At 42.9% G+C, this 23,736-nt stretch overlaps 1 protein-coding gene and 1 non-coding gene across 14 annotated transcripts in view; one reads left to right on the top strand and one right to left on the bottom strand.

Moving 5' to 3' along the window:
- Positions 1-23,736, bottom strand: part of Ppip5k1 (diphosphoinositol pentakisphosphate kinase 1) — an 86,513-nt gene that overhangs the window by 50,970 nt on the left and 11,807 nt on the right. The gene's annotated exons all lie outside the window — the stretch shown is intronic.
- Positions 2,258-2,472, top strand: LOC123463016. Its single transcript, XR_006638637.1, has one exon. It is a non-coding gene; the product is annotated as a small nucleolar RNA U3 (small nucleolar RNA).

Raw genomic sequence — 23,736 nt, 5'->3', positions numbered from 1 at the left:
GGTGCGCGCTCCATGGAAGCCGCCGCCCAGGTGGCCCTGGAACAATCACCTCGAGTGCCTCTGGGGTTGCTTGGCTTTTCTCCTTCTGCAAGAAACCTCCTATGCACAGCTGAATGCGAGAAAAGTGGAGTGTCGTGGCTATTGAGAACTTGAGAGAAAGCTAGAGAGACTCAGGATTCCATCTCCCTGATCCTTCTACCCTCTCCCTGGAGCTTTGTTCCTTGGTTTAGAAAAAGAATCTGAAGGCCAGAGTAATATAACCAACATCCCTCGCCCCCGCTCCAGAAGCTGACAAGGATCTGCCTTCTCCTCCCAGGATACCCTTCGTGATTCAGGTATGAGCCTTCTGGATCCATATTAAGAGTCATTTCCACACATGTGTAGCTCAGTTGCCTGGGGCTGTCGTGACATACCAAAACCTGGGTAATTTGAACCGCAAAATTTATTCTCACAATTCTGAGACTAAAAAAGTCAAGTCAATTACAATGCGATTGTCCAGACAGAAGTTGGCCTGAATATCCATGACCTCACAGTGCCTAGCACTACCTTCACAAGACCCTCATAACAGTAGGAAAAAGATGATGACATCAAAATAAAAGAGAGACTAACAGAGAGAGGGAGGGGATATGATAGAGCGTGGAGTTGTGAAGGGGAAAGTGGGGGAGGAAATTATCATGTTTTATTGTTTGTAAGTGTGAAAGTTATCAATTTAAAAAAATGTCAAAAAAAATCAAGTCAAGATGGGCCAGAAGGCGGGCCTTACTTTCTGCCTCTCTCAGCTTCTGACAGCCCCAGGCATGGCTTGCCTTGTGGATGCAGTAGTCTCTCTGCCCCTCACAGCTCCTTATTCCTCCCATATCTTGTCTATGGGTGCAGACCTTTTCTCACAAAGGCACTTGCTGACCATGTTTGATGCAGGCCCTGGTCCACTCAGGGATGACCATCACAGTTGATTCCATCTGCGTAGATTCCATTTCCAAATGCTATCACATTCTGAATAAAACATTAAGATTCCTAGAACCAGGAGTGGTGGCACACACCTTTAATCCCAGCACTCAGGGAGGCAGAGGTAGGAGGATAGCCATGAGTTCAAGGCCACCCTGAAACTACATGGAGAATTCCCGAGCTAGAGTGAGACCCTTGAAAAACAAAGCAAAACAAAAACTCCACAGACGAGGTAATGAGTAAGTGCTAGAAACGTATTGCCCGTGGTTCCGTACAGCCAAATATCCAGGCAGCAGCAGGTTTGGGACAAATGAAGCCTCGTCAGATGGCACTGTCCATGTGTCCTCAGAGGATAGAGGGGCATCTGGACAAGCCCTTCAGTCCCTTTTGTGTTTGGTTTTGGTTTTGGGTTTTTGAGGTAGGGTCTCACTCTAGCCCAGGCTGACCTGGAATTCACTATGTAGTCTCAGGGTCACAACGATCCTCCTATCTGTCCCCCCCCCACCCCCAGTGCTGGGATTAAAGGCATGCGCCACCACTTCAGTCCCTTTTATAAGGCATCAGGAGGTCAGAGTCATTGTGACTCAGTCACTTTCAAAAAGGCCCTGCCTCTCAATGCCATAGCCTTAGGAATCAAATTCCAAGGCAAGGCCTGGGCAGGACCTGTCCCTCCACACCACAGCACCGGGTGTGGGCTTAGGGTTTCTACATGGTTTTGAGGGAAAAGGACAGGATTCAATACGTCACAGTCGCTGTAAACAATGTATTAGATGGTTTCAGGGACCAGTGCTGCCGACAAGCCCTGGTGAAAGTCACTGGCCTCTAACACAGCTGTTCCGAGGGTGTCTGCGTCCGACTGGGCAGATCCACTGCATGTTTTGCGTATGTGTGCACGTGTGTTTATATGCGAGTGAACGCATATACGGAGGCCAGAGTTCAACGTTCGGTGAAGACCCTGAACCCTGTCTATCTTCTCTCACTGATTGGGTTAGCTTGCCAGTGAGGCCTGGGGGAGTCCCCCTGTCTCCACATCCCCAGCACTGGGGTTACAGGTGTATGTGAGGTACATGTGAGAGGTGGGCCTTGTTGGGAAGCGACTGAGTCAACACTCCGCATTTATGTGGTTCTTGGGGATTCGAACTCAGGACCTCATGATTGCACAGCAAGGCTTAAAGCTGTGTAGGGTGACTGGACCTCAAAAGTTTAAAAAAAAAAAAAGTGGGCATGTCCTTGATCCTGCCCTTGTGATCTCCAGTTTACTAGAGATCAGAGAAATATCTCTGCTCTCGCTGTCTCCTGCTAAGAAGTTACCTAAAAACTACTTTCGGGGATCATTTCCGTAGTTCGCTACTAGAGAAGTTTCTCCGGCTGTGAAGAGCACAGAAACCACAAGGAAATGGCACAGCGTTCTCTCCCGAGTGTGGAACTGGCTCTGGGGGTCATTTTGCTGCAACTGCCACTTGCTATTCATGATCATTCCTGCTCTCCTTCGGGGGAGCTGGAGGGAGAGTCTGCAGTCTGAGTGGCAATAAAACTAAATTAGGGGCTGGAGGGATGGCTTAGCAGTTAAGGCGTTTGCCTGCAAAGCCAAAGGATCCCGGTTCGATTCCACAGAACCCACGTAAGCCAGATGCACAAGGGGACACATGCGTCTGGAGTTTGTTTGCAGTGGCTGGAGGCCCTGGTTCACCCATTCTCTCTCTCTCTCTGTGCCTCTTTCTCTCTCTATATTAAATAAATAAATAAAATATTTAAAATAAAATAAAATTAGGGCTGGACAAATGGCTTAGCAGTTAAGGCTCTTGCCTGCAAAGCCAAAGGACCCAGGTTCAATTCTCCAGGTCCCACATAAGCCAGAAGCACATGGTGGCACATGCGTCTGGAGTTTGTTTGCAGTGTCTTCAGGTCCTGGCATGCCCATTCTCACTCTCTCTCTGTCTCAAATAAATAAATAAAAATAGATCTAAAATCAAATTCAATTAAAAAAATAAAGAGAAGAAAAAAAGAAGTTACCTAGATCTATTTTTCCATAAATAACTCGAGTCCCTCCCAGGGAAGGGGTTCCCTTTTCTTATTAGAATTAAGGTTTAAATCTACTCCTGGGGTTGTGGTTGGATAAGCAGCTGTCAGGCTCAGCCGAGTCTGGGGGTGACACCCACTAACAAGCAGATTGTTAATGGGTGCAGGTTGTGGTGGCACACGCCTTCACTCCCCGTACTTGGGAGGCAGAGATAGCAGGGCCACTGGAAGTTGGGGGCCAGCTGGAGCTCCACAGAGAGCTCCAGGACAGTCTGGGCTAGAGTGAGAGCCTATCTTGAAAAAAAATAAGCATAAGTAAATAAATAGATGTTTACCGTGGGAAAAAAAAAAAAATTTCTCAACAAGAACTTTAAAAGCCAGAAGAGCTTGGAATGTTGTATTTCCAGTGCTGAAAGACAATTACTAATCTAGACTATTATATACAGCAAAGCTGTCTGTCATCACTGAAGAAGAAAAAAGAACTTTCTAGGATAAAAACAAGCTAAAGGATACTGACCACTAAGTCAGTTTTATAAACAATACTTGAAGGAATCCTTCAGACTAAACAGAATGAAGAGCACATATTATATGAGTCCACAGAAAGAATAAAACATGTTCGAATAGTAGATATTGCAAAGCCAGGCGCAGTGACGAACACCTTTAATCCCAGCACTCTGGAGGCAGAGGCAGGAGGATGCCGTGAGACCACCCTGAGACTATATAGTGAATCAGCCTGAGCTAGAGTGACACTTCTACCTTGAAAAATAAACAAACAAAGGAATAAGAATCTTCAAACACTACAAAATTAACAAGAATGACATCAGGAATTAATATACATGTTTCAAGAACAATACTGAGTATTTTTTATGTTTTTTATTTGAGAGGGAAAAAGAGAAGCAGGGAGAGAATGGTATGCCAGGGCATCCAGCTGCTATAAATAAACTCCAGACCCATGCACCACCACCTTGTGCATCTGGCTTACATGGGTCCTGGGGATTCAAACCTGGGTCTTTTGACTTTGCAAGCAAGTGCCTTAACCACTGAGCCATCTCTCCAGCCCATTAATCTGAATATTAATGGTCTCAATTCCCCAGTCAAGAGATATACACTAGCAGTCTGGATTAAAAGGCAAGATCGTTCTGTTTGTTGCCTCCAAGAAATTCACTTCTTCCTAAAAGAGAGACATTACCATAGAGTGAAAGGATGGAAAATGGCATTTCAAGAAAACAGGCCTAGGTAGTAAGTAGGTGTTGCTATTCTAATATCTGACAGGATAGAATTCAAACCAATATTAATCAGAAGAGATAAAGAAGGTTACTTTATATTGATTAAGGGAACAATCCAACAAGAGAATATTATAATTCTATAATTCTAAGCATATATGCACCAAATATAGTACACTCAATTTTATGAAACAAACACTACCAGATGTAAAGTCACACATTAATACAAGCACCATAGTAGTGGGCAACATCAATACCCTACTGTCACCAACTGACAGGTCATCCTGTCAAAAGTTAATCAGAGCCCAGGCATGGTAGCATACACCTTTAATTCCAGCACTTGGGAGGCCGAGGTAGGAGGATCACTGTGAGTTTGAGGGCAGTCTGAGACTACATAGTACATTCCAGGTCAGCCTCAGCTAGAGTGAGACCCTACCTCAAAAAAAAAAATAAATTAAAAAAATAAATAAACAAACAGAGGGGCTAAAGAGATTGCTCAGTGGCTAAAGTTGCTTGTTTACAAAGCCTAATGTCCTGGGTTTGATTCCCCAGTACCCACATAAAACCAGTTGCACAAGGTGACACATGAATATAGTTTGTTTGCAGTGACAAGATGTCCCGGCATGCCCATTCCCCCTCCCCCACTATCTCTCTGCTTGCAAATAATAAAATTATTTTTAAAAATAAATAAACTGCTGGGTATGGTGGTACATGCCTTTAATCCAAGCACTTGGGAGGCACAGATAAGAAGACTGCCATGAGTTTGAGGCCACCCTGAGACTACATAGTGAATTCAAGATCAGTCTGAGCTAGAGTGAGACCCTACCTTGAAAACCAAAATAAATAAATAAATAAATAAACAAACTCCAAAACTGGTGAAGGGGAGATAAAAGAGCACTATCTTTACCTTGATATACTAGCCAACAAAGGAAGTGGCTGGAGTCTATAGATCCTATTCCTCAAGTCCTATTTCAAACCATACCCTTTGGAATGTGAAAGGTAGCTTTACCCTATCTCATGGCTGTCCTGGAGCCATTACTATAGAGGGTAATACTCATACAGAGACAGCAGAAAGATCAAGAAGGCTCTTGGACAACAGATACATCTTAATGCCTTATTTGTGGCTTTGAGAAGAGGCTACAAGAGGCAAAGATCTTCTGCCCACTCTTGGTTTCATCACTACCATATGTTGGGGATTGGCCACTGTAATTGTTCTGATCTTATGTTAGCAAAAACAATTAAAAACATAACACCCAAAATAAATTACAAAAAGCAGAGCATCATCTGGATTAAATGACATCATAGAACAAATGGAGCTAACAGACATTTACAGAACATTCCATCCAAATGGTACAGAATACATTCTTTTCAGCAGCACATGGAACTTTTTAAAAAAATTTTTTTGTGGTTTATTTTTATTTATTTATTTGAGAGCGGCAGACAGAGAGAAAGAGGCAGATAGATAGAGAGAGAATGGGCATGCCAGGGCCTCCAGCCACTGCAAACAAACTACAGATGCATGTGCCCACTTGTGTATCTGGCTAATGTGGGTCCTGGGGAATCGAGCCTTGAACCAGGGTCTTTGGGCTTCACAGGCAAGTGTTTAACCACTAAGCCATCTCTCCAGCACTAGAACTTTCTTTACAACAGATCACATATAAGGACTCTATGCAAATCTGTTTTCTTTATTTTTTATTTTTTTATTTTTTGAGATAGGATGTCACTCTAGCCCAGGCTGACCTGGAATTCACTATGTAGTCTCAGAGTGGCCTTGAACTCATGGTGATCCTTCTATCTCTGCCTCCCAGATGCTGGGATTAAAAGTGTGCACCACCACACCTAGCTTTGTTTTTGGTTTTTCAAGGTAGGGTCTTGCTCCAGCCCAGGCTGACCTATAATTCACTCCTTAGTCTCAGACTATCCTTGAACTTACAGTGATCCCCCGACCTCTGCCTCCCAAGTACTGGGATATTAAAGGTGTGCACCACCACAATGGGCTCACTATGCAAATCTTAACAAATACAGGATAATTGAAATAACTCCTTGTATTCTATCTGGTAACAATGGGATAATACTACTAGTTAACAGCAATAAAGGCTATAGAAAATACACAAATTCATATAAATTAAATAATATACTATTAAAGATTAATGGATCATTGAAGAAATTAAGAAGGAAATAAAAAATTTCTAGAATTAAATAATAATGAAAACACAATATACCCAAAATCTATGAGATACAGTGCAGGCAGGCCTAAGAAGGAAAATTACAGCTTTAAGTGCCTAATATTATGAAACTAGAGAGGTCAATAACTAAAAAATAACTCACTTACCAATAAATCATAGGGCCTTGGAAAAAAGAGCAAGCCAAATCAAAAACCAGTAGATGAAGGCCTTTATCCCCTCCTGCCTTCTAGTGGGCAAGAGCTCTTCATCTCTCTTTTCCTATTCTTTTTTAGTTTTATTTATTTTTATTTGAAAGAGAGAGAGAGAACGAAGCAGACAGGGAGAGAGAATGGGCATGCCAGGGCCTTCAGCCACTGCAGAGGAACTCCAGACACATGTGCCACCTTGTGCATCTGGCTTACGTGGGTCTGGGGGAATTGAACCTGGGTCCTTTCACTTTGCAGGCAAATGCCTTAACCACTAAGCCATCTCCCCAGCTCCTTATTTCCTATTCATAATCTAATAAAGTCTCTAAACTTTACCCTTTGGTCTGTGGATTTCATTTCTTTGAATTTGTAAGACAAGAATCTGGGGATATCCCAAAATAATCTTCTAATATTGGTGCATTGGCATATAACCAATTTGGGCAATATCTATGGGAGATATGTATTAAAACTTTCTGGGCTGAAGAGATGGCTTAGTGGTTAAGCGCTTGCCTATGAAGCCTAAGGACCCCGGTTCAAGGCTCGATTCCCCAGGACCCACATTAGCCAGATGCACAAGGGGGTGCACACAGCTGGAGTTCATTTGCAGTGGCTGGAGGCCCTGGCATGCCCATTCTCTCTCTCTCTCTCTCTCTCTCCCTCTGCCTCTTTCTCTCTCTGTCACTCTCAAATAAATAAATAAAACAAAAAAAAAAAGACTTTAACAAAAAGCTTTCTGTTTTGGGGCTGGAGACATGGCTTAGCAGTTAGGGCACTTGCCTGCAAAGCCAAAGGACCCAGGTTTGATTCCCCAGTACCCGTGTAAAGCCAATGCACAAGGTAGCACATGCATCTGGAGTTTGTTTGCAATGCCTAGAGGTCCTATCATGCCCATTCTCTTTACCTGCCATTTTCTTTTTTTTCTCTCTCTCTAATAAATAAATAAATTAATTAAAAAAATTGTTACCTGGCATGGTGGCACATGCCTTTAATTAGAAGGATCACTGTGAGTTTGAGGCCACCCTGAGGCTACATAGTGAATTCCAAGTCAGCCTGGGCTAGAGCAAGACCCTACCTTGAAAAAAAAAACACACACTAAACTTTGTTTGCTCTTTCTACTTGCTTGTAAAGCTAATAACAATAGCAAAGTGTAAATGTTAGCAGAATGTTGACTGAAGTTTTTAAGGATATATTTTGTGTTTGCTCTGGGTTAACACTGACTAGTGTTTTAAATGCTAATGATCAACCCTTGTCTGTGGAAAATGCAGATTCTGCCTGGGATTGCTGTGGGGGCTCAGTCCTGGATTTGTTATCACTGACCCAGACTCACCTCAAGGTCAATAAGAACTAAGCTAAATGAGAAAGGAAGCTGGGAAAGTGACTGTTGAACTTCTGGCATCTCCCTTGCTCTTCTGACTGGAGGAAGCCCCCAGCCATGTTTAGCATGGCTAAATTCCCAAATTGCTTTACTTTTTCCCTTTTTCTGTTAAGGCTGCTTCTTTCCCTGGGTATGAACCACTGCCCTTACTGACCCCAGCAGAAATTATCAAAGTTCCTTACTAGATAAAATGTACTCAGACAGTGCTCTGGGATTCATGCAGCATGCACAGACTGGGGCTCACTTCAATGAAACTTTCTTTAGTGAAGGGAACTCCACAGGGCACCCAGACTCCCACAGGACTGTGACCTACGTTAGGCAGCAAATGATGGGGTGTTAGACCACAGCCAGACCTCACAGGCAGGGACCACGTGGCTTTGACTTACTTGGCAGAAAAAAGTTCATAACTAGGAGGAGCCTTAAGAGATTCATTTGCCTGGTGTCTTCTGGTCTGCCTTTGTTTTAATATTTTCTATTTGGGAACTGATGGGTCACTGGTTAGACACTTGCTAATGACTATGCCTGTCTAGTATTTTCTGGTTTGCTTCTCAGGTTTTTGTTTTTTTTTTTTTTTTTTTTTTTTTGCTTGTTTGTTTTGGTTTTTTGAAGTAGGGTCTCTGGTTCAGGCTGACCTGGAATTCGCTATGTAGTGTCAGGGTGGCCTCAAACTCACAGCAATCCTCCTACCTCTGGCTCCCAAGTGCTGGGATTAAAGGTGTGTGCCACCACACCCAGCTTTAGTGTGGTTTTCTTAACCCAAGCAGCCCAATAGATTTGAATAGGGAATGCATGCCTTCTATATACTCTAGAAGATTTTTAAAATTTGAGACAGACAGAGGAAAAGAGAGAGGGAGGATGAGTGTTGCAGGGCCTTTAGCCCCTGCAAATGAACTCCAGACAAACATGCCACCTTGTGCATCTGGCTTACATGGGACCTGAGGAATCAAACCTGGGTCCTTAGGCTTGGCAGGAAGTGCCTTAACTGCTAAGCCATCTCTCCAGCCTTTGTTGTTTTTTTTTTTAATGAGACACAGTGAGAGTGAATTGGTGCACTAGGGTCACCAGCCAACTACAATTGAACTCCAGACACTTGCACCACCTTGTGCGCATGCATGACCTGGTATGCTTGCGTCACCTTGTGCATCTGCTTGTGTAGGAGCTGTAGAGTCGAACATGGGTCCTTAGGATTCACAGGAAAACCCTCTAAGAGGATTTTGTTGTTGTTGTTTATTTTTTGTTTTTGTCTTTGTCAGGACTGCTTCAGGCTAAAGCATGCTTAGAGGCTAAATGTTTGAATGTGTGTTGGAACATGTCATAAGCATGATTACAAAAGAAATCAGTCATACACAGACAGTCACATTTAGAGTCATGTGGATAAGGATATAAATCCACAGGCTCTTTAAGGCCCAACAAAAAGGATTTAAGGGCTGGAGAGGTGGCTTGGTGGTTAAGTGCTTGCCTGTGAAGCCTAAGGACCCCAATTTGAGGCTCCATTCCCAGGACCCACGTTAGCTAAATGCACAAGGGGGTGCATGCATCTGGAGTTTGTTTGCAGTGGTTGGTGGCCCTGATGTGCCCATTTTCTCTCTCTCTGCCTCTTTCTCTCCGTCACTCTCAAATAAATGAACAAAAATAAATTTTTTAAAAAAGGATTTAAATCCATAAACCCTAAATTTAGGGTCCCATTGGTTAAGAGCCTAAATCCATAGAATCTGCATTTAGGGTCCCATCAGTGAGGACTTAAATCCACAGACCCTGGGAAGCAGAAAAATACATTGCAAAGTCACATCGGTATGGTGGCCCAACCCACACAGACCTGGCCATGAGAATGTACAGAGCATGAAGAGAGATGTCTTTTTGTACAGGAGCTGAGGTCTGCTAGGTAGTGTATCTTAGGCTTATATTTAGGGTCTGTTGCAATCAGGTTCGCATTGCTGGCAGAAAACGCCCAATTAAGAGCAGCTTATGGTGGTCGGGGGAGAAGGTTTATTTTGGCTTATAGACTCAAGGGAAAGCTCCAAGATGGCAAGGGAAAATAATGGCATGAACAGGGGGTAGACATCACCTCCTGGCCAACATCAGATGGACAATAGCAACAGGAGAGTGTGCTAAACACTGACAAAAGGAAGCTGGCTATAACACTCACAGGCCCACTCCCAACAACACACTACATCCAGGAGGCTTTAACTCCCAAATTGCCATACACTAGGGACACCTAAATCAAACCACCACATTCCACCCCAGCCCCCATACACTGATAACTACACATGATGTAAAATGCAATGTATTCATCCAACTTTAAAAGTCCCCACAGTTTTTACCAATCCCAATGGTGTTCAAATATCTCGATAATCCAAGGTCTTTTAACTAAGCTGCAATACCAAAGTAATAATAACAACAATTGCACAGAATAAACATTCACAATGCAAAAGATAATATTGGATGTAGCAAAGAAATATTCAACCAATACAAGATTTACACAGGGCAAACATCTACAGCTCCAAGTCCAACACCTCTAGTGCATGAGTGACAAGTCTACAAGTCCAGTAATTCTAACCAGGGGCAAGTCTCTGGAGTTCCAATTCTGCCCCTCCAGCTAGGTTACTCACAGTCCTGGGAAACTTCTTCCTGTGCTGGCAGCTCTCCTTGGCAGCCACACCATAGATTTAGCATCTCCACTGGGTGTTCATTGCAACCCAGGGTTCATCCTCATGGCTCTACTGGGTCTCCACACAGGTAATCCAGCAAGCCTGCTTCACACTGCCCAATGTCTAAATCCTAGATCCTAGGCTTACTTGGTACCCCATAGGCCCCAGGCTTCTAAGTACAATCTTGAAAGTTCATTTGCAGTGGCTGGAGGCCCTGGCTTGCCCATTGTCTCTATCTGACTCTTTTTCTGTTTCTCTGAAATAAATAACATATTTTTAAACAAAATAAATTTATTTTTATTGACCACTTTCAACTCTACTTTGTTCTTAAAATGCAATGCCATCTAGGCACTCATGGCTGCCATAGTGCAAGTGTGTTATGGCTGTGGGCATGATTGTGAGGCCTCAGGAACTTGATTTTGCCACACAGGGCTATTGAGATTTTAAATCAGTATCAGAATATTAAGATTTTGAGTCTTCATTTCTCTTGCTCTTTCTACCTTGTTGTAACGTAAATTATACTAATAAATGGCCATATGCTTTTTAAATTAATAATAAGCTGGTTTCTGAGAAAGGGTTGGGCACCCCATCTTGTCTTAGGCCCCAAGCAGATTTACACCATGTGTCCTCCAGACCTTGTCCTGAGACAAAATGGCCACATGTCCCTGTGACAAGGAAAAGGAGAATGAGAAACAACATGTAGTTTTGGTTTTCTTTATATATTTTTTCTGTTGTCTAAGATTACTAAAGCTTTGTTATAATGCAGTTCTTAAACTTGTAGGAGACAGAAAGAAAAAAAAAAGAACATAAAAAGAAAGTGACAAAGCCAGGTGTGGTGGCACACATCTTTAATCCCAGCACTTGGGAGGCAGAGGTAGGAGGATCACTGTGAGTTCAAAGGCCAGCCTGAGACTACATAGTGAATTCTAGATCAGCCTGGGCTGGTGTAAGACCCTGCCTTGGAAAATCAAACAAAACAACAGCAACAACAACAACAAAAAAAGGCAAGTGCCAACCAGATGAATAAAATAAGGCTTCCATAGCCAGGTATGGTGGCACAAGCCGTTAGTCTCAGCACTCAGAAGGCAGAGAGGAGAATCACTGTGAGTTCAAGGCCAGTCTGAATCTACAGAGTGAATCCCAGGTCAGCCTGGGTTAGAGTGAGACCCTACCTCAAAACAATAATAATAATGATAACAAATAAAGCTTACATTGAGCTAGAATTTTATAATTTTAATAATATGTAACCAGGTAATCTTTTTTAATTTTTTGTTTATTTTTATTTATTTATTTGAGAGCAACCGACAGAGAGAGAAAGAATAGGTGCGCCAGGGCTTCCAGCCATAGCAAACGAATTCCAGCTATATGTACCCTTTGTTCATCTGGCTAATGTGGGTCCTGGGGAATCAAGCCTCGAACCAAGGTTCTTAGGCTTCACAGGCAAGTGCTTAACTGCTAAGCCATCTCTCCAGCCCATAACCAGGTAATCTTAATTTGTTACAAGATATCGTGAATATAGATTTGTCATTGCTGGGTTGATAATTCAGGTTTTAAAAGAGAAAGATGGCTGGAGAGATGGCTTAGCATTTAAGGTGCTTGCCTGCAAAGCCTAAGAATGCTTGTTTGAATCTCCAGGTCCCACATATAGTCTGACACAAGCATGCAATGTCACACATTTGTACAAGAGAGCATGCGTGTCTGGAGTTCATTCACAGTGGCTGAAAGGTCCTGGCAAACCCATTCTCTCTCCCTCTGTCTGTCTCTCTCTCTCTCAAAAAATAATATAGAATTATTATTATTATTTTATTTTTGAGATACGGTCTCACTCTAGCTCAGGCTGACCTGGACTTCACTATGTAGTCTCAGGGTGGCCTTGAACTCATGGTGATCCTCCTACCTCTGCCTTCCAAGTGCTGGGATTAAAGGCGTGCACCACTACACCCAGCTTAATAAATAAAAAATTTTTTAATAAGAAAGAAAGCTAGGTATGGTGGCACATGCCTTTAATCCCAGCACTCATGAGGCAGAGGTAAGAGGATCACAGTGAGTTCGAGAATACCCAGAGACTACATAGTGAAGTCCAGATCAGCCTGGGCTAGAGTGAGACCCTACCTCAAAAAAATGAATTAATTTATTAAAAATAAATAAATAAGACAGACAGACATCCAAGAAATTTAGAGGATTACTGGGAGTAACAGGATTCTGCCAGGTGTGGTGGTTTATCTTTAATCCCATACTGGAGAGGTAGAAGCAGCAGGATCAGGAGTTTGAGGATAGCATACTTCTAGGCAATGACAACAAAAACTTTCTTTTGAGGTAGGGTTTCACTCTAGTCTAGGCTGATCTGGAATTCACAATGTAGTCTCAGAGTGCCCTCGAACTCATGACAATCCTCCTACCTCTGCCTCCCGAGTGCTAGGATTAAAGGTGTGTGCCACCATGCCTGGCAATAGAAACTTTCTTAATCCCCAAGGCTACCAAATTAATTTTGGGGATATTACTCATGATGTCTTAAAACAGAAGGGTCAGATTTTATTCTGCCTTAGTTCTTTTTAACAATAACCATTTCCAGGTGTTTTAAATTCATTACTAAGAATTATCTCCAGGGCTATCTTGCCTGTACTTACAAATCCATGCTTCTGTTCAAGTGTCAGAGACCATGACCTGGCTGCCCTGAGGACAAAAGAGAACTAGCAGCTCTCATGCAGCCCCTCCCCCGAGAACAAACAGCTTCTCTGGGAGATGTCACAAGATTCCAGAAATACCACAAGATGCTCCAGAAGATTACAGCCAGGTGGCCCTACTTCCTCCTTCCTTGTATCCCCTTTTTCCCCTCCTTATTGCCCTACTTGCTGGTTGATTATAAAAGAGCTAAAAAATCCAACATTAAACGAGACCTTGACAAATCCTCCACTTGGTCTCCTTCTTTCCTGCCCGTTCTTTCAGGTTGCAGCCCTCCTCGACCACCCCATGTTAGATTGGTCCCGCGGGTCGGGGGCAATTGGCGCCCAACGTGGGGCTCAAGGCACGGGTCTCCACCGGACGACAGACCGCATTAGAAATCTCCTCGGGATGCCAAGAGACATTTTGAAGAGTGCCCGCCATTTTGTCGCTCGCAATTTCGGCTACGGCTCACTGTAAGTCAGAATCCTTATTCTTCATTCTCGTCCGATTTTTAGAATGGGCCAAAAGCTTACTAAGGAAGCTCTCTTTCTTAAAGATTTAAAGAGCTCCCTCAGGGAAAGAGGGTTAAGAGTTAAGAAAAAGGACCTTATTAAATTCTTTATCTTTATTGACAAGGTCTGCCCATGGTTCATTATTTCTGGTCCCGATATCCATCCTGGAAAATGGCAGAAGGTCGGCAAAGATTTAAATCGCCCCCTCCAAGAAGAGGGGCCCAATTCTGTCCCCTCCACAGTCTTTTCTTACTGGGGACTAATAAGAGACATAGTGGAGGAAGCACACTCAGACCCCAATAAACAACAACTCCTTTCTGTCGTAGAATACTGCCTCCATCCTCTTTCACGTAGCGCTTCTTTAGTTTCACTTTCCTCTCCTCCTGAAAAATCCCCTTGCCCATCGGTCATTATCGATATAGGTTCTAACTCCAATAACTCTGGTGCTCCCCAAGCAGTAGAAAGGTTGTACCCGCCCTTGCCTGAGCCTGCTCCCCCCGAGACTACTTCTCAATGTACACCCCTCATTAACCCGGTTTTTTCAAAAAATTGCGATCCCGAGCCTCTTGATCCAGGTGATGCTGCCTCCCTTGAGGAGGAGGCTGCTAAATACCATAATCCCGACTGGCCTTCCGCTGCATCGCCCCCCCTTTCAGACCGCCTCCTTACCCCTCCCAGCTTTGTGCACCCACTCTATTACCCACTCTGCTACCTCCAGGGGTTCACCCCTCTACCCTTACTGGTGCCAAAGAACATCTCACTAAACAGGTAACTGAATTACAGGATGTGCTTAAGCTTCAAAAAGAGTTTGCTCAATTATCTATAGATTTAAGCTCTTTACAAGCTTCAATTAACGAGACCATACTTAAATCCCCCCAAAAAGTCTTATACTGACTCTGATCCAAAACCGCTAAATTCAGAATGCGGACATGATTCTTCTAGAAAAGGGTGGTATAATCCACTCAATATCAGCTTCATGCCAGAAGGCAAAAGACAGGATTGGACCAACAGAGGCTTTGAGTGGGGCCTTAGGTTATATGCCTACGGGACAGACCCCGGCCTTACTTTTAAAATTAAACTTCTTAAAACACCCCCTCAGTTCCCTAAGGTTGCAATAGGACCAAATCCCGTTCTTCATCAACCCCCTCCCAACCAAGCAAAGAAAAAAATCCCTCCTTCTCCCCCAACCCCACAAGCTGTCACCAGCATCACCCTGTTCCAACCTACCTTACCACTAGGGTCGCCTTCATCGGCAGACCTTGCTCTGACCATGGTTAATGCCTCTATAGAGGCCATACATCAGACCAATGTATCTGAATTTCAGGAATGCTGGGTATGTTATTCACCTCGACCCCCTTTTTATGAAGGGATAGCCTTATATGCAGAACTAACTGTGACTAATGACACCATGGCTTTACAGTGGCAACGGCAAGATGGGGTTGGCCTCATGGTCGCCCAGGTATCTGGGTGCGGGATGTGCCCCCTGGGTCCGTCCATGCTTCCCCCTATAGAGCTTCAAACAACCTGCAATCTCACTCATGTTGTTAACTCTAGCTTTCTCTATATTGTTGCCCCTGCTGGCACTTACTTTGCATGCTCTACTGGTCTCACTCCTTACGTTGTAACTTCCACCTTCTTAGCTCACAAAGATTATTGTGTCCTTGTACAACTCTTCCCCAAGCTAACAATACATTCCAAAGATGAGTTCCTCCATTTTTGGGAGGGAGGAACATCTCCATCACGTGCCAAACGGGAGCCTATCACTGCCATCACTCTTGCTGTTATCCTGTGGTTGGGTGTCACCGGAGCAGGCACAGGCATCGCTTCACAACAACAATTTAATCAACTCTCTTTGGCAGTAGATAAGGACTTACAGGAATTACAAAAGGGTCTTCAAGACTTAAAGGACTCTATGGTATCTTTGTCTGAAGTAGTCCTCCAAAACAGACGTGGGCTAGACCTAGTCTTTCTACAAGAGGGGGGACTCTGTGCTGCACTTAAGGAAGAATGTTTTTATGTGGACAAAACTGGCCTAGTTCAAAATAGTATTGACAAGGTCCGTTCCAGTTTGGAGGAACGAAAGCGTAACCGGGAAAAGCAGGAGTCATGGTACCAAAACTGGTTCTCCACTTCTCCTCTGTTTTCCACATTACTCCCCTCTATTCTTGGTCCCTTCGTAGGACTCCTCCTTCTTCTTTCTTTTGGACCTTGGGCATTTAAACGACTAACTTCTTTTGTCAAAGAACAGGTTGATTCTGCCACCAGAAATTCGGTGTTTGTCCATTACCACAGATTACAGCTACAAGAAGAAGGGGGCCGAACAGATGAGACACCCCTCGGCTCTCCTTCAGCCCGACTTGATTCTTCTCCCTTGGCTGACAACAGGTCATGGTTTTGATTCCCTAAATGGCTGCGAGGCTCCCAATGACAGGATTATTATGGTACCAAGCCCAGGGGCACACCACTAAACTATGGCCGCAGCCAGAGACGAGAATATTGTAGGGCCCATTCCCTGGAGGCCATCCACATAGCCTAAGACAGGCAGATCACCTTCCATGAGCTGTGATCGCGGCCAATGACGGGATTATTGTGGATCCAGGAGTGGAGGCAGCCCTCATAGCTTAAGATAGGCGGGCCATCTTCAGTAACTGGTGCTGGGATTGGAAGCATGCCATATAGCCTAAGACAGGGTGCCACGCCCATTTCAATTATACAAAGAGGGAGGAAATGTCAGAGACCATGACCTGGCTGCCCTGAGGACAAAAGAGAACTAGCAGCTCTCATGAAGCCCCTCCCCCGAGAACAAACAGCTGCTCTGGGAGATGTCACAAGAGAGATTCCAGAAATACCACAAGATGCTCCAGAAGATTACGGCCAGGTGGCCCTACTTCCTCCTTCCTTGTACCCCCTCTCCTTCTTTCCCCTCCTTATTGCCCTACCTGCTGGTTGATTATAAAAGAGCTAAAAAATCTAACATTAAACAAGAACTTGACAAATCCTCCGCTTGGTCTCCTTCTTCTTTCCCGCCCGTTCTTTCAGGTTGCAGCCCTCCTCAACCACCCCATGTTAGATTGGTCCTGTGGTTTGGGGGCATTCAAGACTGTTCTTCTGAGTGCATAATGACCATACATAGAAGCCAGAGCTAACTGGAGACATTAGAGCTAAAAAGGTCAACCAATATTTTAGACACTGCACTCTCAGGTCACACAGGCCCAGGAGACAGACAGGACATTCCTACAATTCTGGTAAGTCACATATCCTCCTGATCAGAGAGGTTATGAAGGCCCTGGGGTAGGATTCTAAACAATGTATAGTCTGCAGAAAGAGTCAGAATGGAGAAGATTCTCAGCACATCTGAAGAAAGCCATATGGTCAACTTGGCCCTGACTCATCTCAGCAGATGGCACAAATAAATACTGAGCCACAGAGCCCCTCCCAGGTCTAAATGTCTCTCCAAAAGGGCCACAACTGACCTTAAAAATACACTACAGAGGACTGGATAGATGGCTTAGTGGTTAAGGAACTTGCCAGCAAAGAAAGGTTGGATTCCCCAGTGCCCATGTAAAGCCAGATGCACAAGGTAGTGCAAATCTCTGGAGTTCGTTTACAATGGATAGAAGTCCTGGCACACCCATTCTCTCTCTGCCTCTCTCTCTCAAATAAATTAGTTAATTAAATTTAAGTTAAAAATACAACATAGGGGGAGTTGGGAAATAGCTTAGTGGTTAAGGCATTTGCCTGTGAAGCCTAAGGACCCTGGCTCAATTCCCACAACCCATATAAGCCAGATTCACAAGGGGACACATGTGTCTGGATTTGTATGCAGTGGCTACAGGCCCTGGCATGCCCATTCTCTCTTTCTCTCTAATAAATAAATAAATAAATAAAATATTTTTAAAAAATACAACACAGGGGGTACCGGGGGTGGTGGTGAACACATTTAATCCCAGCACTCGGGAGGCAGAAGTAGGAGGATTGCCATGAGTCTGTGGCCACCCTGAGACTCCATAGTGAATCCAGGTCAGCCTGAGCTAGAATGTGGCCCTTCCTCAAAATATATATATATATAATAACTATTTAGGGAGAGTTAAATTTTGGCTGCCTACTTGATCTTTAGCACTCAGAAAGAAAAGTATAGCTAGGAAGTAAAGTTAAAGTGCTTACCCAGAGTGACATCTGAACCTTCCATCATCAAGGTTATGTATTACTGACGATACTGATAATGTCTCATCTGCTTTAGAAGATGTACAAGAACAGGTAGAAAGCCAGGCATGGTGGTGCATGCCTTTAATCCCACTACTTGGGAGGCAAACATAGGAGGATCACCATGAGTTCAAGGCCACCCTGAGACTACATAGTGAATTCCAAGTCAGCCTGAGCTAGAGTGAGACCCTACCTCAAAAAGAACAAAACAAAATAAAAAAAAAGAACAGGTATAGACCATGCCAGACAACACCTTGCCATTTGGTGAACAGCTTTAGAAATGGATATCTGTATCTTCAGGGTAGAAGAGAATTATACATATCAATTCTGGGAGTAGTAATTCTGTTTATTTTGGAACCTTATAGGTTCATCTGCGGTGTTAACTTTATCTCATCTTATTTACAGCCATTCTGAACTAGGTGATCCTGCAACAATCTAACTCTATGTACCTGGTCTTCTCAATCACCCTCCAAGATGTGAATATTTGTTACAACGAGAACCTGAAGAGCCCCAGCCTACTCAATGTCTCTTTCTCCCCAACACTTTCTTCCAGGACTGTTTTCCTGCAGTCTGCCAATGAACTGTTGAGGTCCCTTAGATAGATCCACTGGAGAAGTCTCCCAATTGCCACATCTGATGACCCTACTCAAAGAAGCCAGACTGGTCATTGTCCAAATTCCCTAGTGGCAGTTAGGGGTGCATCTTCAGAGGGGGGAAATTGAGGCAATTTAAGGTGATCAACCCTCAAAAGTAAAAGCAGGGAATGTCCTTCAGGCTGTCCTTGCAGTCTCCACTTTGCTAGAGGCTTCTCCTTATCTCTTGCCTAAAGGAGTTTGATAGATCTGTTTTCTCACCAGGCTGGAATTCCCCCTTCCTTGAATTAAGATTCCTGTAAGGATTAAATCTGATTTTACCACTGTGGCTAGATAAACTCAGGCAACATTCCAAACTTGTAAATAGTCCCAATTTGGGTCTTCAGGTGGGTTTTCTTGTGGGCAGGAGCTCTTCATAATCTCTCCTCTTTCCTTCTATTAATCTAATAAAATCTCTCTAACTTAAAAAATTCAGTAGATGGAGAGAAATAGGAATTGATAAAATAGAAACAAAAAGAAAAGAAAAGAAAGAACAAGGGCCAGGTATGGTGGCACATGCCAAGGTAGGAGGATTAGTATGAGTATGAGGTCAACCTAAGTCTACATAGTGAATTCCAGGTCAGCCTGGGCTAGAACAAGACTCTACCTTGAAAAACCAAAACAATAAATAAAATAAAAGACCAATTAATCCAGGTGTGGTGGCACACACCTTTAATCCTAGCACTCAGGAAGCAGAGGTCGGAGGCTCACTGAGTCTGAGACCAGCATACTACTCCAGAATGAGTTTCAGGTCAGCATGGGTACAATGAGACCCTACCTCGAGAACAATAACAACAACAAAAGACCTACTACAAGAAATGAGATCAAAACAATTATAAAAACCTCCCAACTAAAAACTGTCCAAATCCATTTGGATTCACTAGTGAATTTTACCAGACTGTTGAAAAACTAACACTAATGCTTCCCAAACTATTCCACAAAAAAAAGAAAAGGAAGGAGCACTACCAAACTCCTTTTATGAAGCCAACATAACACTGATATGAAAACCAAATGAAGATACAACAACACTGAAAATTATAGACCAATCTCCCTGATGCAGACAGACAGAGGAATCTTCAACAAAATATTTGCAATCAGAATAAACAGGGCTGGAGAAATGCTCACTGGTTAAAGGTGCTTGCACATAAAGCTTGATGATTCTCTAGTGCCCACATAAAGCCAGATGTACAAAGAGGTGCATACATCTCGAGTTCATTTGCAATGGCAGTTGGTTGTGGTAGGCCCATACTTTCTTTATCTCTCTCTCTCTCAAATAAATAGTTTTTTTTTAAAGAACGTAGTGGGGCTAGAGAGATGGCTTAGTGGTTAAGGTACTTGCTTGTGAAACCAAAGGACCCAGGTTCAATTCCCCAGGACCCATGTAAGCCAGATGCACAAGGTAGTACATGTATCTGGAGTTCATTTTCAGCAGCTGAAGGTCCTGGTGAGCCCATTCTCTCTATCTGCCTCCCTCTCTCTCTCTCTCTAATAAATAAAATGAAAAGTTAAAAAAAAAAAAAAAGAACAAAGGGGAGCCAGACGTGGTGGTACACACCTTTAACCCCAGTACTCAGGAGGTGGAGGTAGGAAGATTGCCAAGAGTTCAAGGCCATCCTCAGACTATATAGTGAATTCCAGGTCAGCCTGAGTTAGAGTGAGGCCATACCTCAAAGATAAAAAAATAAAGAGAACAAAAGGGGCTGGAGAGATGGCTTAGTGGTTAAGGTGTTTTCCTGTAAAGCCTAGGGACCCAGGTTTGATTCCTCAATACCCATATAAGCCAGATGTACAAGGTGGCACATGTGTCTGGAGGCTGTGACATGCCCTTTCTCTCTCTAAATAAATAAATAAATAATCAGGGCATGGTAGTGCATGCCTTTAATCCCAGTCCTCAGGAGGCAGAGGTAGGAGGATCACTTGAGTTCAAGGCCAGCCTGAGACTACATAGTGAGTTCCAGGTCAGCTGGGGCTAGAGTGAAACCCTACCTTGAAGAACCAAAAAATAAAAGATAAAAATAAATAAAATAAAAAATCTTAAGAAAAAGAATACATCAAAAAGATCATTTACAATGATAAAGTAAGTTTTATTCCAAAACTATATGAGTGGCTCAACATACTCAAATCAGTAAATGTAATATACCATATAAATAAACTAAGGAAGACAGAAGGTATATTACAGTAAATGTGATATACCATATAAATGAACTAAAGAGGGAAATGGCTCAAAGATAAAGGCATTTGCTTTCAAAATCTTCAGGCCTGGATTTGATTCTCCAGTTCCCACATAAAACCAGATGCACAAAGTTTGCATATCCATACTTTCTCTCTCAAATAAATAAAAATACTTAAAAAGAAAAACAGATTTAATAGTGGACCCAGATATAATCCCATGCAGCTATACAGCCATCTGATTTTTTTTTTTAATATTTTTTAATTTTTTATTTTTTTATTTGAGAGCGACAGACACAGAGAGAAAGACAGAGAGAGGGAGAGAGAGAATGGGCATGCCAGGGCTTCCAGTCTCAGCAAACGAACTCCAGACGCGTGCGCCCCCTTGTGCATCTGGCTAACGTGGGGCCTGAGGAACCGAGCCTCGAACTGGGGTCCTTAGGCTTCACAGGCAAGCGCTTAACCGCTAAGCCATCGCTCTGGCCCCCCCTTTTTTTTTTTTAATTTTTATTAGCATTTTCCATGATTATAAAAAGATATTCCATGGTAATTCCCTCCCTCCCCCCCCCCCCACTTTCCCCTTTGAAATTCCATTCTCCATCATATTACCTCCCCATCAGCCATCTGATTTTTGACAAAAATGCTACAAATACTCACTGGGAAAAAAAAATTTATTTAATTTTTAAGTCATATTATTTACTTATTTGAAAGAGAAAGAGGAAGAAAACCCTGACACACCAGGGCCTCCAGCCACTGCAAATTAACTCCACATGCATGTGCTACCTTGTGGATCTGGCTTATGTGGGTCCTAGGGAACCAAACCTGGTTGCCTTGCAGGCAAGGATCTTAACCACTAAGTATCTCTGCAACTCCCCCCTCTTATTTAAATTTTTTAACTTAATTTTTTATTGACAACTTCCATAAATAAAGACAGCCTCTTTAACAAATGGTGGGGGGAAATTATATCTATTTTCAGAGAAATGAAACTAGATCCTTATATTTCCCCATGCTCAAGAATCAAGTCCAAATGGACCAAAGACCTTAACATCAGACCTCAATTTCTGAAATTGCTAGTGGGAAAAGTAGGGGGAATGCTTCAGCATATAGACATAGGAAAGGACTTTCTGAATAAAACTCTAGTTGCTCAGTAAATAAGACCAATAATCAACTAATGGGACCTCATGAAATTAAAAGGCTTTTGTACATCAAAGAACAATGTTAAGCAAAGAGACAGCCTACAGATTGGGGAAAAAAAAAATCTTTGCCAGCCATATATCTGACAGAGTATTAACATCTATGATATAAAAAGAATTCAGAAATAAAATAAGAAAGCAAACAATCTAATCAAAGTATGGGGCCTATGCCAGGCGTGGTGGTACATGCCTTTAATCCCAGTACTCGGGAGGCAGATGTAGGAGGATCGCCCTGAGTTCAAGGCCACCTTGGGACTACACAGTGAGTTCCAGGTCAGCCTTGGCTAGAGTGAGACCCTACCTTGAGAAAAAAAAAAAGAAATGGGCCTGGAGAGATGGCTTAGCAGTTAAGATGCTTGCTGGAAAACCAAAGGACCAAGGTTTGATTCCCCAGTAACCATGAAAAGCCAAATGTATAGGGTATTACATGCATATGGAGTTCATTTGCAGTGGCTAGAGACCTGCAGCACGCCCACTTCTCTCTCTGTCTCTCTCTCTGCCTCTTTCTCTTTCTCTCTCAAATAAATAAATAAATAAATAAATAAATAAATAAATAAATAATTTAAGCCAAACATAGTGGTACATGCCTTTAATCCCAACACTAGGGAGGCAGAGGTAAGAAGATCACTGTGAATTTGAGGCTACCCTAAGCTTACATAGTGAATTTCAGATCAGCCTGGGCTAGAGGGAGACCCTACCTCAAAAAACAACAACAACAAAAAAAAAAAAAACAAAAAAAAAACTGTTTTCATAGGCTGTAAAACTGAATAGAGAGTTCTCAAAATAAGAAATATAAATGGCCAATAAATATTGAAAAAAATTAAAATCTGAAGCCATCATGAACATACAAGTTAAAGCTATGTTGAGATACTATCTCACTCCCATCAGAATGGCAACCATCAAAAAGAAAAAAAAAAAAAAATCAAGGCTGGAGAGATGGCTTAGCAGTTAAGGCACTTGCCTGCCAAGCCTATGGACCTATATTTTACTCTCCAGATCCCATGTTATCCAGATGCACAAAGATGAGGTAAGTACAAAGTCACACATGCCCACTAGGTGGCACAAGCATCTGGAGTTCAACTTCAGTGGCTGAGGCCCTGGTGTGTCTTTCTGTCTCTCTCTCTTAAAAAAAAAAATCAGATGATAATAAATACTAGTGAATGTGTAGGAAAAAAGAAACCCTTAACCACTGTTGGTGGGAATGCAAACTGGTACATCCAAAAATAGATCTACCATATGACTCAGCTATACCACTCCTGCAAACACACCTAAAGACATTTTACTACAGAGAGACTTGCTCATCCATGTTCATTGCTGCTCTGTTGACAATAACTAGGAAATGTTATCAGCCTACATGCCCATCAACTGATTAGTGGATAATGAAGATGTGGTACATACATACATACAATGGAGTTTTATTCAGCTTGAGAAAAATTAAGTTATAAAATTTACAGAAACTAGATGGATCTAGAAAAGATTATACTAAGTGAGGTAACCCAGGCTGAGAAAGACAAATGCTGTATGTTCTATTTCATATGCAGGTCTTAGCTTCAAGGTTTTAAATTTCTATGTGAGTAGGAGTAAGTCAGTAGTACAAACCAGGAACCCAGCAGTTAGAAAGGGGTCATGAGGAAGGGAGAACAAGGAAAGGCTTAAGGGGAGTAGATAGCAGTAAACAATAGAGTATGATGCTGAAGATGGAAAAGTCTAGGTGGGGTCAGAGAAGAGGGATGGAGGACAGGAGGGTTAATCAAAGCTAAAGTTACTGAGCTGGAGAGATTG

The sequence above is a fragment of the Jaculus jaculus genome, chromosome 8, assembly GCF_020740685.1.
Source record: "Jaculus jaculus isolate mJacJac1 chromosome 8, mJacJac1.mat.Y.cur, whole genome shotgun sequence".
NCBI classification, from domain to species: Eukaryota; Metazoa; Chordata; class Mammalia; order Rodentia; family Dipodidae; genus Jaculus; species Jaculus jaculus.
Note: the sequence above shows the minus strand (reverse complement) of the source record. Positions and strands in the feature narration are given on the sequence as shown.